General features: G+C 41.9%; 1 protein-coding gene across 1 annotated transcript in view; it reads right to left on the bottom strand.

Moving 5' to 3' along the window:
* Window positions 1–2605: 2605 nt before the first annotated feature.
* LOC118400669 (WD repeat-containing protein 18-like) overlaps window positions 2606–16000 on the bottom strand; it is a 110660-nt gene continuing 97265 nt past the window's right edge. The window contains exons 8-10 of the mRNA XM_052475243.1: window positions 15555–15637; window positions 7749–7817; window positions 2606–3816 (exon numbers count right to left, since the gene is read on the bottom strand). The gene's annotated coding sequence lies outside the window, so the exon portion shown is untranslated. The remainder of the gene's footprint in view (window positions 3817–7748; window positions 7818–15554; window positions 15638–16000) is intronic.

Below are 16000 nucleotides of genomic sequence, written 5' to 3'. Positions count from 1 at the left end.
AAACAACATTAGAGGCAGACATGAACTTTCAAGAAATTAACATTACATTCTCTGGCAACAACTCTGGTGTCAACATGCCAATTGTATGCTCCCTCAAAACTTGAGACGTCTGCGCATTGTGTTGTGTGACCAAACTGCACATTTTAGCGTGGCCTTTTATTGTCCCCAGCACAAGCTGCACTTGTGTAATAATTATGCTGTTTAATCAGCATATTTATCTGCCTCACCTTTCAAGTGGATGGCTTTCCACTAGTCGTTTAAGGTAATATGTACATGTAGGTACAGTTATTAAAGTGACTATGCATAGATATGACTAGGGTGGCTGGAGTATTTGATAACCCTAACAGTAGCAACAGCATGTGATTAATAAAAAAATAAAGTAAAATAATTACTCACAGTTCTACTAATAAAATACAAAAATTGAAAAACCTGGAGAAAGTATTATTCCTCCTACAAAATGAATTAATGAGGAGACAGCAAAGCAGACAATCGAGAGGGAGAAGATGGGAAATTAGACATTCGCAGGTGGGGACAGTTACAGCAGATAGATTGGAATTCCTGTCCCATGTGCAACATGAACGCAGCTGGTTCCATACACCACTGCACTAATGAAAAGGTTTGATCTTATGCCTGGCTTATTTATTGTTGTGTGCCTGCAGAATTGGAATCTTCCCAAATTAACAGTTATGGGAAAAGTGATACCAGTCAAAATCCAAGGGAAAAAAACAACAAATAATTGGAGATGGTTGTGGCAGAGTGGGCCATTCTAATGAAGTACCTAAAGTACCAGGCAAAGGAAGCTAGCTCATCAAATTCCAGTGTAGCACTAACCACTGTGATTATCACCAGCACAAGCACAAGCAGCATCCAGCTGGGAGGTCACAGCAATCAGCCTCATTTCACATCCCCAAAGCCCCTCTTTGATTCAAATGGAAGTGTCACACATAAATCACACAGAAATGGCAGCTCACACACAATGCTCATCTCCACACTCAGTGGGGGAAGTCACCCTACATGTTGCACAATTTCAACAATTGTCCCGACTTGCCTCAAGTGGTTTGACCTGTGAATTAATAATATATGCCATTTAGCTGAGACTTTTACCCAAAGTGACTTAGTCATGCATACATTTTAACATATGGGTGGCCCCAGCAGGAATCGACCACACAACCCTTGGCATTACAAGCACCATGCTCTACCAATTGAGCCGCAAAGGACGTGCACATATATAAGAAACAGTCTCATCTCTAATCTTGAGGTCATTCGTTTAGCGGTCTCACTGACTTTCTTCACGGGTGCGTTAAGGGTCCATGTTCCACTGAGTGTTATGTACGTACTCCTAACCTTCTGAAGCTCGCTGATAGAATGGGGGGGGGGGAAACTTCATTTGCAAGAGGAAGGATAAAATACTTGTTGCTTTCTTGAAATGTGGTTCTTTCTTCATTAACTTCTTATGGCTGGGGGCAGTATTGAGTAGCTTGGATGAATAAGGTGCCCAGAGTAAACTGGCTGCTACTCAGTCCCAGTTGCTAATATATGCATATTATTAGTATATTTGGATAGAAAACACTCTGAAGTTTCTAAAACTGTTTGAATGATGTCTGTGAGTATAACATAACTCATATGGCAGGCAAAAACCTGAGCAAAAATCCACCAGGAAGTGGGAAATCTGAGGTTGGTCATTTTTTGACTCATTCCCTATTGAAGATACAGTGCGATATTGGTCATGTTGCACTTTCTAAGGCTTCCACTAGATGTCAACAGTCTTTAGAACGTTGTTTGAGGCTTCTACTGTAAAGGATAGGTTCATAAGGGCTCTTTGAGTCAGTGGTCTGGCAGAATGCCACAAGCTCATGACGCTCATTCACGTGAGAGTTGGCTCGCGTTCCATTGCATTTCTGAAGACAAAGGAATTCTCCGGTTGGAACATTATTGAAGATTTATGTTAAAAACATCCTAAAGATTGATTCTATACATCGTTTGACATGTTTCTACGGACTGTAACAGAACTTTTGGACTTTTCGTCTAGACCTAGTGCTCGCGCCTCATGAAAATGGATTACTGGGCTGAACGCGCTAACAACAAGGAGGAATTTGGACATAAATTATGAACTTTATGGAACAAATCAAACATTTATTGTGGAACTGGGATTCCTGGGACTGCATTCTGATGAAGATCATCAAAGGGTAGTGAATACTTATAAATGCTATTTCTGACTAATGTTGACTCCACAACATGGTTTGGTCTCTGAGTGCCGTACTCAGATTATTGCATGGTGTGCTTTTTCCGTAAAGTTTTTTTGAAATCTGACACAGCGGTTGCAATTTTACATAAATATTCACTTAATCGAACAAAACATACATGTATTGTGTAACATGAATTCCAATGAGTGTCATCTGATGAAGATCATCAAAGGTTAGTGATTAATTTTATCTCCATTTCTGATTTTTGGCTGGAAAAATGGCTGTTTTTTTCTGTGACTTGGCTCTGACCTAACATAATCGTTTGTGGTGCTTTTGCCGTAAAGCCTATTTGAAATCGGACACTGTGGTGGGATTAACAAGAAGTGTATCTTTAAAATAGTGTGAAATACTTCTATGTTTGAGGAATTTTAATTATGGGATTTCTGATGTTTTGAATTTGGCGCCCAGCACTTTCACTGGCTGTTGTCATATCGATCCCGTTAACGGGATCTCAGCCCTCAGAAGTTAAGACAATTTCACATAAGATTTCCTATGCATGTGGACAAAAGTGTAAATATATTACATTTCGATGAAAATAAATAATATCCAATGCTTTCATTCTAGCTCAATACTATTTCAATACTTGCATTATTGTATTAAGCATCCAGGAAGTACACTTTTCTAATCTTTAACAGTGGATCAATTGCCAAAAGTGGGCCAAGAAGCAACAATGCACAGATTGAGTTTATGTTTTTATTTCCCATGTTCTCAGAAAGATACAAAAACACTTATTGTGGAGAATACACAACAACAACAACAAAACAGTACAAATCCAGTTGGTATTGTTGTCTTCATTACTGGAACACGTAATCCCCCCACTGAACACTCTTCACTGTAAACCCTTGGACTCTCCGATTAATCTGTGATCAAGGTCCTCAATAGCTCCATCTCACTGACCTGATCCCCCACTCCCAACAGTGAGTTAATAGGAGTCAACGTTGAGGTGTGTGTAAGTCATCTCTCTCCTTGGTGAACAGGGGCTGAAGTTCTAAAGCCATGGCTTTCTCTACACAGGAGGGCTGCTGTTCTTAGCAGTTCCCTCTCTACCAAAGAGGCAAATACAGGACCCCTTTTGATTTTTTATTTCATTTATTTTTTATTTTTTAGATCTCATCAAAGCAGAGAAAAAGAGGATAAAATCAACAGCTGTTTCTATGTGGCTGCCTCTAACGTAGTGCCCTCAGTGGAGAATTAGCAGTGATGAGAGGAAGGGCGATTTCAGAACTCAAACTCTTCCCTTTTTGACAGCAGTTTAATTGTGCGTTTCTTTTTGAAGGATTGTGAAAAGAAAACCATTCTGCAGTTGTACACTGCCCAGCAGCTCTACACAACCAAATCCATGTTTTCTACAGGTAGTGTAAGCTGAAAAACAAAACTCACAGAATTCTGGCTAGTGCCACAGGGTAAATCAAACACTCCACTTTTCCCTATTTAACACCACCATTTTCTTTCTATTTTAATGAGAGGTTTAAAGTTCTGCTTGAGAGATAGCGTGAAGGATACCTACCAACCATGGCGATCATACTGTACCCATTTTGTGACAGAAATGAAGATTCTCGTCGATGCTAAACACCTGGGGGCACAACAGGTAATTGTCACACAAATCCATCCAATCTATTAGCTGTAGTAGAAATTTAAGAGCACAATGAAAAACATTTCAGATATTAAAGCTAGAATCCTACATTTTTCTGGGCACACTGGTGCTCATAAATACAAATTCCAGGTCGCACAGCAACATATTTAGGCGCAGTAAAATGGTCGCACTGTAGAGCCCTAACCTTAACCTTAAGTTTGGGATTCTTACTGGGTTAGCCGGATGACAGAGGACAAAAAGTCAGAGGGCCTTAACTGGATCCTGTTATACCCGTTTTTGGCTGATGGAATTTTGGGGCAGTGGTGATGAGTGTGAAGGAACAGGGCTGTACATTGAGGTTGTCAAGGGACTGGAGCTTCTATTTAAGTCAATATAGGGCTAAGATCAATTATGCTGCTGAGTCTGGCTGCACTACACAACTTTGATTATCCTGTGGCTAACACTGAACATGTGTAGCACTAAAAAAGGTGAACATGTTTTCTTCATGTCAATTTAAATGAAATCCTTTATCCAAAATATGGTGAGGGATCATGACAAAGGCAATATGGTCCATGGTACAACTTTTGCACCCCAGGTCCTGTTGAATGTACGCTCTCCCTTACAAAACAAACTATATGAATGACACATACTAACATCTTTCCCTAGCCTACCGGTCTGTGGTGAAGGGGGCTTGCAGTGTCATCCCCCCAGTAGAGTCCCTGCTGCTCACAAACACACACTGTGGGTTTAACAGAAGACGGAGAGAAAGAAGAATAAGAGGGGAGGGAGAGAGGGAGAGTGTAAAGAGGGAAAGATCCATATGGAGGTTAAGCAACTACATATTTGTAGACACAGAACATTTCAATCTAACACCTCAGGTATCAAGTCCCAGTGGATTCTAAAACAGCAGCTCTTTGATAGACCAACTGTCTGCAAATCGACAAAAGGATGAAACCTCTCCAATATTTATGGTAATGTAGTGTGTTTGGAGTCAAAGGCTCGATTGTGTGCAAATGAGCGGGGGAATTAAGTTTCAGTGGGAGTACAATCTGGCAAAGAATAAATCCGCTCCTGACGGAAAGCCACTGCCGGTGTTGAGAGTCTGAATCCAGGGCGGTGAGTGGAAGGCTTGGGTTGAGGGATATGAAATCCCAATGGAAAAAACCTCAATAATCTCACCGAGGCAAATATTGACATTTACCATTGTGACCGATTCCGCAGTGCAGGCAGCTGTTGGATGACAGCGGTGCACATAAACTTCCCAGATTAAAGAGCAGAGGGGAGAGGAGAACTCTATTGCCTGTCTTAATTGTATTTATTTGTTGGAATGCCTTATTTGGTGAAGACGTGCCTGGCTGGGGGCTTTGGGATTGCCTGTGGGAGCGAGCGAGGGCTGCTCTCCCTTTTTGGAAGGAGTGTGACTAATCTACTTAAGGGCAATTGGGACTCGGGGAGGCCGAGTAGTGGAGTCGTAAGCGGCTTGCTGAGCCCAGGGATAAGGTGCTTCTGGTGGTGACCTCGTCTAGTTAGCTGACAAATCCCTCCACGAAAAACACCAACACACTCCTAACTGGCACACACAATTACGCACACGCATGACCGCACACTGCATCCGGGTGCTGGTCAAGAGTGAGCAAGAGACATCTCATGACAGATGTGCTGTGCCAATTCAACAATAGACTCAATAAGAGTAGTATTGATGGGTTGCAGTAATATAGCGCCTTTCAATAGGTTCCAAAGTACGTTACATTGTTCAGGGGTGAATCTCCCTATCCACTGACAAAGTGTAAAACCCATTTGTGTGATGCATGGAAAACATTTTGCGCCAGAATGCTCTCCAAACATTGGCAAAAATGACATGGCCATAATAGTGAGGGGGGAGTTTTGAATCCTATACATTTTGGGTCATCCATGTTTAAAAAATTAAAATAAAAAGCTTTACAACTGCATTGGACCTCCCAGTGTGGGATCTGGTATGGAGGCTTATGGGGTCAGAATCAATTCCAGAAGAGAAACAGGCAAGCAATCCACCATCACCAGCCACAGACCCATGAAGTGAAGGGCCGTGTTGGTGAGGGTCAGAGAGGAATGCTAGAGAGCCCAAGGTGGAGCAGGGGGTCCAGAAGGGAGCAGCTGGATAGTGCCCATGATTGGACAGGGAGAGCTGCTGCTGTCACTGTTGCCCCCAGGACAAGGATGTACTAAGATACAGTCCCAGAAAAGCAGACCCTGGCTTTAAAAGCACAATCTGTCACAATCTGCCACTCAAAAGTGCTACTCCTGCACTTAGTTGTTGATCTCCAGATATCTAAGGAGAGGATGATTTCCTAAGAAAGGATATGAGAAGGATGGACATACCAAGTCCCCAGATAGCAAAGGACAATATTACAATATTATGTTCTGACACGATAGCCGGTAGGGCAGTGACAATACCAGTATTGCAATATTTTTTTCCCACAGCAAAATTATAAACACAAAGCAGATCAAAGTCACTGGTCCTGTAAAAACCTGCTTTATGTAAAATATTGTGTTATATAGCTGGGAAAATAAATAAATGTGACTCTGGATGACAACATAATGATGTTTGTTTCCAACATTAGGGCTGTTTTCACAAAGAAGCTAAATCCGCTTTGTGTTTTGTCTCCTTGCCACGATAACAAGTATTACAATACTGGTATCGTCCTGGCCCTAATAGCCGGTAAGGCGTCTCTTCTCTTGTAGTCAGTACGTTGACGCACAGTGGTGTAAGTATATATGTGCTGGCATCGGGTCACTGTATAAGTTTAAGATTACTTTATTCATCAATTGTACACAAGGTCTAACTGAAATGTGACTTATTTTTTATCCCAACCCTTCTGAAAGACACATACAGGTAGGAGCAGAGGGCTGCCACACTGGTGGAGCAGTTGTTGTGGGGGTTTAAGTGCCTTGCTCAAGGGCACAACGGCAGACAATGGCATCTAGAATTCGATAACAGCAACCCAACGGTTGCCAGCTCACTTCCAGACAGATTTTTTTCCCACCAGACTTGGGATTCTAACTGGCAACCCCTGTCTAACCGATAGACTAATCACAGTTGTATTTTCTTCTCGTGGCCTTTGGAGAGGTCGGTGAGTAAAGAGCAAGCAATGCTGTGAGGAGTTCAAGGGTCAAAATGAAGATCCTTCAGCTGAGCCTGTGGAAAGGTGACCCTCAGAAACTTGAACAGATGCACAATTGAGAGCATTCTGTCGGGCTGTGTCACTGCCTGGTACAGCAACTGCACCACCTGCAACCGCAGGGCTCTCCAGAGGGTAGTACAGTCTGCCAAAAGCATCACCAATGGCACACTGCATGCCCTCCAGGACCCCTACAGCACCCGATGCTGCCCTATATACATAGACATGGAATTACTGGCCACTTTAATAATTCAATGCTAGTCACTTTAATAATGTTTACACACAGTATACTCATATGAGATGAGAAAAGCATTTTTTATTCTACTGTATTTAGTCAATGACACTCCGACATTGTTTGTCCTAATATTTATATATTTCTTAATTACATTCTTTTAGATTTGTGTATTGTTGTTAATTGTTAGATACTACTGCACTGTTGGAGCTAGGAACACAAGCATTTCGCTACACCCGCAATAACATCTGCTAAATATGGGTATGTGACCAAAACAATTTGATTTGAGAATGTTAACCTCCAGTGACTACGCATACGGAACATTTACACAGCAGTTATATTACATCTTTAACACCCTTAGAACATGACATGCTCTATAATCGCAAGTCACATGACCCCCTGCGGTGATGTTGACCTGCTCACTAATATTAATAGGGAACTCCTAAATATGTTGACCAATGCACAGATAACATTTTGAAATAACATCTAAGGGGCACTGTATTGTTTAATGGCGTACGTTCTGCATCCACCTGCCCACTTACCTTGTCTGTTACGGCAGTCATTAGGGAGTAGAGTTTGTCTGCTTTCTCCAAATAGGTCTCATTTAGGGCCTAAGGAGAGAGAAAACATACAGTCAAAGAAGGTGCACAGGCCATGTCCAGAAGTGGTTGAATGACAAGTCTCTCTGTGTGTGTGTGTGAGCGCATCAGTATTGATTCTGATAGTAATCTAAGCAACCCTGGGCCCATGAGTTTGCTTGCTTACACCTGCTATTTAATCCTCATCATAATACAACTAGTCTGATATTGATGATCAATATCATGATATTGAAGTATGTGCATGTGCACACCCCCAGACGGGTATATGCTTTTATGCACCTCAAGTATCCGGTTCTACAGGGTCAATGTTGATCATGGCCTGCTCATGTCTCTTCCCCTACCACATACACTGATTAGCAATGAAGCTATTATTTGGCCTATCCTGTAGAAAGTGGCGTGATCGGGCTCCCCTGATTTACAGAGAGTGCCGGAGCAGATCCCTCTGCAATTTACTGCCCCGCCCACTGACACCTCACCTAACTGTGTTCCTTTATTTTACAGCGCGGGTTGATAAAGCTGATACGGATGGACAATACAGTGAAACGGAGGAGGGAAGGGTTCAGGTGCGAAGGTGGGACGCCCACGAGTTATGCACGGTGATGTAGAGCAGTAGTTTCCAAGCGTTGCAACAGCTAACAGGGATCCTAATAAAATCATAAAAAAATATATATATATATTTCACCTTTATTTAATTATTGGGGCTAGGGGGCAGAGTTTTCACATTTGGATAAATAGCGTGACCAATTTCAACTTCCTGCTACTCATGCCAAAACTATAAGATATGCATATTATTCATAGATTTTGATAGAAAACACTCTGAAGTTTCTAAAACTGTTTGAATCATGTCTGTGAGTATAACAGAACTTATGTAGCAGGCAAAACCCAGAGGACTAACTGTTCAGATGTTTTTTCTTCTTTCCCCTCACTGTTCCCCGAGTGTCTTTGCCAAGGGATATTTCATAGGAACCTGTTTTCAGTTCCTACCGCTTCTAGTGGATGTCACCAGTCTTTGGAATTTGGTTGAGGTTATTCCTTTGTGCAATGAAGAAGTAGGCCAAATAGGAACTGGGGACACTTTTGTGAGTTGCGCAAGACGTGAAAAGCAGCGCTGGTTTGTTTTCTTTCCTGTATTGAATACAGATGGCCCCGTCTACAATTTGATCGATTATTAAAGTTTAAAAATACCTAAAGTTGTATTACAAAAGTAGTTTGAAATATTTTGGCAAACTTTGCGTTTTTTGTAAGCTGTTTTTTTTCTGGATCAAACACGCTTTATAAATGGACATTTTGGATATATATGGACAGAATTAATCGAACAAAAGGACCAATTGTGATGTTTATGGGACACATTGGAGTGCCAACAAAATAAGCTCGTCAAAGGTATTGCATGTTTTATATTTTATTTCACAGTTTTGTGTAGCGCCTGCAGGGTTGAAATATGCTAACTCCTTTGTTTACTGCTGGTGCAGATGGTGCAGGCTATCAGATAATAGCTTCTTATGCTTTCGCCGAAAATAAATTTTAAAATCTGAACTGTTGGCTGGATACACAACGAGTATAGCTTTAATTGAGTATCTTACATGCATGATTTAATGAAAGTTTGAATTTATAGTATTTTATTTGTATCTGGCGCTCTGCATTTTCCTTGGCAATTGGCCAGTTGAGACATTTGCTTCCCGCCTATCCCTAAGAGGCAGGTAGGCTAGTTGAGAAATAGTTTTCATTTACAACTGCAACCTGGCCAAGATAAAGCAAAGCAGTGTGACAAACAACAACACAGAGTTACACATGGAATAAACAAACATACAGTCAATAACACAATAGAAAAAGTCTACATACAGTGTGTACAAAAGAGGTAAGGCAGATAAGGCAATAAATAGGCCATAGTGGCGAAATAATTACAATATAGCAATTAAACACTGGAGTGATAGATGAGCAGAACATGAGTGTGCAAGTAGAGATACTGAGGTGCAAAGGAGCAAAATAAATAAAATAAATAACAGTATGGGGGTGAGGTAGTTGGGTGGGCTACTTACGGGTGGGCTATTTACAGATGGGCTATGTACAGGTGCAGTGATCTGTGAGCTGCTCAGACAGCTGGTGCTTAAAGTTAGTGAGGGAGATATGAGTCTCCAGCTTCAGTGATTTTTGCAGTTAGTTCCAGTCATTGGCAGCAGAGAACTGGAAGGAAAGGCGGCCGAAGGAGGAATTGGCTTTGGGGGTGACCAGTGAAATATACCTGCTGGAGAGTGTGCTACTGGTGGGTGCTGCTATGGTGACCAGTGAGCTGAGATAAGGTGGGGCTTGTAGATGACCTGGAGCAAGTGGGTTTGGCGACAAATATGAAGTGAGGGCCACCCAACGAGAGCATACAGGTCGCAGTGGTGGGTAGTATATGGGGCTTTGGTGGCAGAACGGATGGCCCTGTGTCACGGCTCCTCTGCAGTGCAGGGGCAGTTCCTCCTGCAGGCAGAGGAGGGTCGTTCGTGATTGGAGTCACCTGGGCTCAGGGTATATAAACTGCTTCACTAATCACTCTTGTCTCTCTCTCTCTCTCTCTCTGCTCCTCCAGGTATGATCCTGTTTTGTTTGTTTGTAGTTTTGTATAGTTTTCACTTAGTCATTCACACACACAGATTCACGCATCCATGCACTTTACATACACCTTACATTGTGATACTTTCACACCTCATTCCCTTTTCTTTGTTTAAAGTTAATTGTTTTGGTTTACAATAAAGAACCTTTTTGATTGGCCTATACCTGTTGTTCGTGTCCCCTCATTCTTGCCACAGGCTATGAGCCGGCCTGTGACACCTGTGATAGACTGCATCCACTTTGCTGAGTAGAGTGTTGGAGGCTATTTTGTAAATGACATCGCCGAAGTCAAGGATCGGTAGTCATTTTTAAGAGGGTATGTTTGGCAGCATGAGTGAAGGATGCTTTGTTGAGAAAGGAAGCCGATTCTAGATTGGAGATGCTTACTGTGAGTCTGGAAGGAGAGTTTACAGTCTAGCCAGACACCTAGGTATTTGTAGTTGTCCACATATTCTAAGTCAGAACCGTCCAGAGTAGTGATGCTGGACGGGTGGAAAGGTGGGGGCAGCGATCGGTTGAAGAGCATGCATTTAGGAGGAGAGTTGGAGAGAGTCGGAAGGAGAGTTGTATGGCATTGAAGCTCGTCTGGAGGTTGGTTAACACAGTGTCCAAAGAAGGGCCAGAAGTATACAGAATGGTGTCGTCTGCGTAGAAGTGGATCAGAGAATCACAAGCAGCAAGAGCTACATCATTGATGTATACAGCGAAAAGAGTTGGCCCGAAAATTGAACCATGTGGCACCCTCATAGAGACTGCCAGAGGTCCGGACAACAGGCCCTCTGATTTGACACACTGTATTCTGTCTGAGAAGTAGTAGGTGAACCAGGCGAGACAGTCATTAGAGAAACCAAGAATGTTGAGTCTGCCGATAAGAATGTGGTGATTGACAGAGTCGAAAGCCTTGGCCAGGTCGATGAATACGGCTGCACAGTAATGTCTCTTATCGACGGCGGTTATGATATCGTTTAGGACCTTGAGCGTGGCCGAGGTGCACCCATGGCCAGCTCAGAAACCAGATTGCATAGCGGAGAAGGTACGGTGGGATTCAAAATGATTGGTGATCAGTTTGTTAACTTGGCTTTCGAAGACCTTAGAAAGGCAGGGTAGGATTGATATAGGTCTGTAGCAGTTTGGGTCTAGAGTGTTTCCCCCTTTGAAGAGGGGGATGACCGCGGCAGCTTTCCAATCTGTGGAGATCTCAGACAATATGAAAGAAAGGTTGAACAGGCTAGTAATAGGGTTTGCAACTATTTCAGCTGATAATTTTAGAAAGAGAGGGTCCAGATTGTCTAGCCCAGCTGATTTGTAGGGGTCCAGATTTTGCATCTCTCTCAGAACATCAGCTATCTGGATTTGGGTGAAGGAGAAATGGGGGAGGCTTGGGCAAGTTGCTGTGGGGGGTGCAGAGCTGTTGATCAGGCTCGGTGTAGCCAGGTGGAAAGCATGGGCAGCCGTAGAAAAATGCTTATTGAAATTCTCAATTATCGTGGATTTATCGGTGGTGACAGTGTTTCCTAGCCTCAGTGCTGTGGGCAGCTGCGAGGAGGTGCTCTTATTCTAAATGGATTTCACAGTGTCTCGAACATTTTGGAGTTTGTGCTACAGGATGCAAATTTCTGTTTGAAAAAGCTAGTCTTTGCTTTCCTAACTGCCTGCTCCTAACTTCCCTGAAAAGTTGCATATCGCGGGGGCTATTCGATGCTAATGCAGTACGCCACAGGATGTTTTTGTGCTGGTCAAGGGCAGTCTGGTCTGGAGTGAATCAAGGGCTATATCTGTTCCTGGTTCTACATTTTTTGAATGGGGCATGCTTATTTAAGATGGTGAGGAAAGCACTTTTAAAGAATAACCAGGCATCCTCTACTGACGGAATGAGGTCAATATCCTTCCAGGGTACCAGGGCCAGGTCGATTAGAAAGGCCTGCTCGATGAAGTGTTTTAGGGAGGGTCCTAAATCCTAAGACAAAACTAGAGGGAGTGCAGGCTATCTCCAGGGGAAGTCTTCTGAGGTAGCTATCTATTTATCATAAAAAACACAGCTTCGTAAAAATCAAGGTGGGAGAATGGGGGGAAAAAACAGGCCAGAATACAACAATTAAAAACTATAATTGAAAATAATCAGGTTATTTTAAAAGAGTAACACAAACCGAAAGCTAGTCACTGAATATTCTCTGCATTAGTCTTTAAAAAGTGCTGGGGGTGTTACACAGGCCAAATGACCTTCTATTGAACTCCAATAACCCAAACAGTGATGTTGCATGAATTTAGACCAGACATACATACCCTGTCCTCCAGCTGCTATTATCTAAAGTCCTTTATGAAATGTAGAGTAACCTGTCCTGTATAAGTCCTAGAACACATGACGTGCCATAAGAGCTGGACCATGTTACAAGGGCAGGGCTGAATGCCACGGCAGCAAATCAGCCAAATGAATTGTGGTGCAGGACTGCAGTTGACATACAGAGTATTTTTAAAATGTATTTAACCTTTTTTAACTAGGCAAGTCATTGAAGAACAAATTCTTATTTACAATGACGGCCTACACAGGCCAAACCCGGGCAACGCTGGGCCAATTAGCAAACTCGGACAACGCCTCTAGCACTGAGATGCAGTGCCTTAGAACGCTGTGCCACTCGGGAGTCTCTCGGGAGTATCCCAAACATTAGGAACACCTTACTAATATTGAGGTGTCTGGACTCTACAAGGTGTTGAAAGCATTCCACAGGGATGCTGGCCCATGCTGACCACAATGCTTCCCACAGTTGTGTTAAGTTGGCTAGATGTCCTTGGGTGGTGGACCATTCTTTATACACACGGGAAACTGTTGAGTGTGAATAACCCAGCAGTGTTGCAATTCTTGACACAAACCGGTGCGCCTGGCACCTACTAACATACCCCGTTCAAAGGCACAAATATTTCATCTTGCCCATTCACCCTCAATGACACAAACACAATTGTCTCAATGCTTAAAAATCATTCTTTAACCTGTCTCCTCCCCTTCATCTACACTGATTGAAGTGGATTTAACAAGTGACCTCAATAAGGGATCATAGCTTTCACCTGGATTCACCTAGTCAGTCTATGCCATGGAAATAGCAGGTGTTCTTAATGTTTTGTATACTCAGTGTACACCACACTCCTAACACTTTCATTGAGTTCACAGAAGTATTGCCACCTTGTGACAGGATGAATTTTGGTTGGAACAATGGAAAACACACAGGATGTTAACCATTCTTGATCGATTCAAATGTATAACTTGTATAATTTAAGTGTCAAAGCAAATTAACCATATAAAATGAATAACAGAAACAGTCTCAGCCTTGAACTGAACTCATTTATACAGAATCTGGATAAATAATGAGAGATTTTCAAACATGAAATCCCATTTATATTGCCTTTTGTTTCTTCAGGTGCACTGCTCAACTGAATGAATGTTAGTTTTTTCTCTATTATTTTTAACATTTGTAATTCCAGCCTGCTTTAGATTGATTTATTAATCCAGTATTTTAAATTGTGGCCATAATTTTTTTTTGCAATGTTTAGGCGTTTCATAAAGGTTATGTAATTAATTGACATTTCAAATAGGCCATGCTTTTTAAAACTAACATTTAATATAAAACATTTAGTGATACTGAAAAACTGCCCTTGGTCCAATATACAGTAACAGGCAAACGTTTGGACACTTACTCACATGTGTTATTTAATCGTTTTGATGTCTTCACTATTATTGACGAACAGTACCAGTCAAAAGTTTGGACACACCTACTCATTCAAGGATTGTCTTTATTTTATTATTTTCTACACTATAGAATAATAGTGAAGACATCAAAACTATGTTAAACAAAATGTTCTTAAATTCTTCAAAGTAACCACCCTTTGCCTTGATGACAGCTTTGCACATTCTTGGCATTTTCTCAACCAGCTTCACCTGGAATGATTTTCAATCCATCTTGAAGGAGTTCCCACATATGCTGTGCACTTGTTGGCTGCTTTTCCTTCACTCTGCGGTCCATTTCATGCCAAACCATCTCAATTGTGTTGTGGTCGGGAGATTGTGGATACCAGGTCATTTGATGGAGCACTCCATCACTCTCCTTATTGGTCAAATAGCCCTTACACAGCCTGGAGGTGTGTTGGGTCATTGTCATGTTGAAAAACAAATGATAGTGGGACTAAGTGCAAACCAGATGGGATGGCGTATCGCTGCAGAATGCTGTGGTAGCCATGCTAGTTAAGTGTGCCTTGAATTCTAAATAAATCCCAGACACTGCCACCAGCATAGCACCCCCACACCATCACACCTCTTCCTCCATGCTTCACTGTGGGAACCACACTTGCGGAGATCATCCGTTCACCTACTCTGCATTTCACAAAGACATGGTGGTAGGAACCAAAAATCCCAAAATCTCAAATATGGACTCTTCTTATTGGTGACCTTTAGTAGTGGGTTCTTTGCAGCAATACGACCATGAAGGCCTGAATCACACGGTCTCCTCTGAACAGTTGATGATGAGATATGTCTGTTACTTGAACTCTGTGAAGCATTTATTTGGGCTGCAATTTGAGGCTGGTAACTCTAATGAACTTATCCTCTGCAGCAGAGGTAACTCTGGGATCATCCTTTCCTGTGGCGGTCCTTCTGAGAGCCAGTTTATTCATAGCGCTTGATGGTTTTTGCAACTGCACTTGAATAAACTTTCACCGTTCTTTAAATTTTCCAGATTGACTGTCCTTCATGTCTTAAAGTAATGATGGACTGTCATTTCCCTTTGCTTATTTGAGTTGTTCTTGCCATAATATGGACTTTCATTCCAGGTGACTACCTCATGAAGCTGGTTGAGAGAATGCAAAGAGTGTGGAAAGCTACCATCAAGGCAAAGGGTGGCTACTTTAAAGTATCTCAAATATAAAATATATTTAGATTCATTTAACACTTTTTTGGTTACTGCATAATTGCATATGTGTTATTTCATAATTTAGAAAATAGGAAAAATAAAGAAAAACCCTTGAATGAATAGGTGTCTCCAAACTTTTGACTGGTACTGTATATTGACTGCTTTTCATATTTTATGAGTTTCATGTCTCAAGTCGATGATGCTCAGTTGTCTTCAGCCACCTCTAACACAGAGCAGAGTTTAAGGTAGATAGTGTTACCTTTTTTGATGTCAGTGTTCCAGTGTCTTGCCATCTTCAAGCTGCCTACCCATGTAGATCAGCCTCTGTTTGTCCACAGGGACCTGAGGGGTATACTACAAGTTAGCCAGTTAACTTTGATAAATATATACAGAAATAACTGTCAATTTTCTGTTTCATTATGAAAGCTCCACCTAGATGTGTTTTTTGCTGTTGGGTCAATTCAACCATACCCATTTCAAGCTCATCTTTCAAAAAAATAACAAGTGATTTTATAATATTTAGACAAGTTAGCTGGCTAACTTCTTGATCTTGTTTTGTAGTATACCCCTGTCATGATGTTGGCCTGGGGGTAGGTTTATGACAGTCATAAATATCTCTTTCCCCCCTTTTCCTCTCTCTACCCTACTGAGGTTACATTTGCAAAACCCTTGGTTATCATAGAGATTCTGGGAACATCAGAAGGT

This window comes from Oncorhynchus keta, chromosome 22, assembly GCF_023373465.1.
Source record: "Oncorhynchus keta strain PuntledgeMale-10-30-2019 chromosome 22, Oket_V2, whole genome shotgun sequence".
Classification (NCBI taxonomy): Eukaryota; Metazoa; Chordata; class Actinopteri; order Salmoniformes; family Salmonidae; genus Oncorhynchus; species Oncorhynchus keta.
The sequence above is the reverse complement of the archived record's forward strand: the minus strand, read 5'-3'. Positions and strand labels throughout refer to the sequence as shown.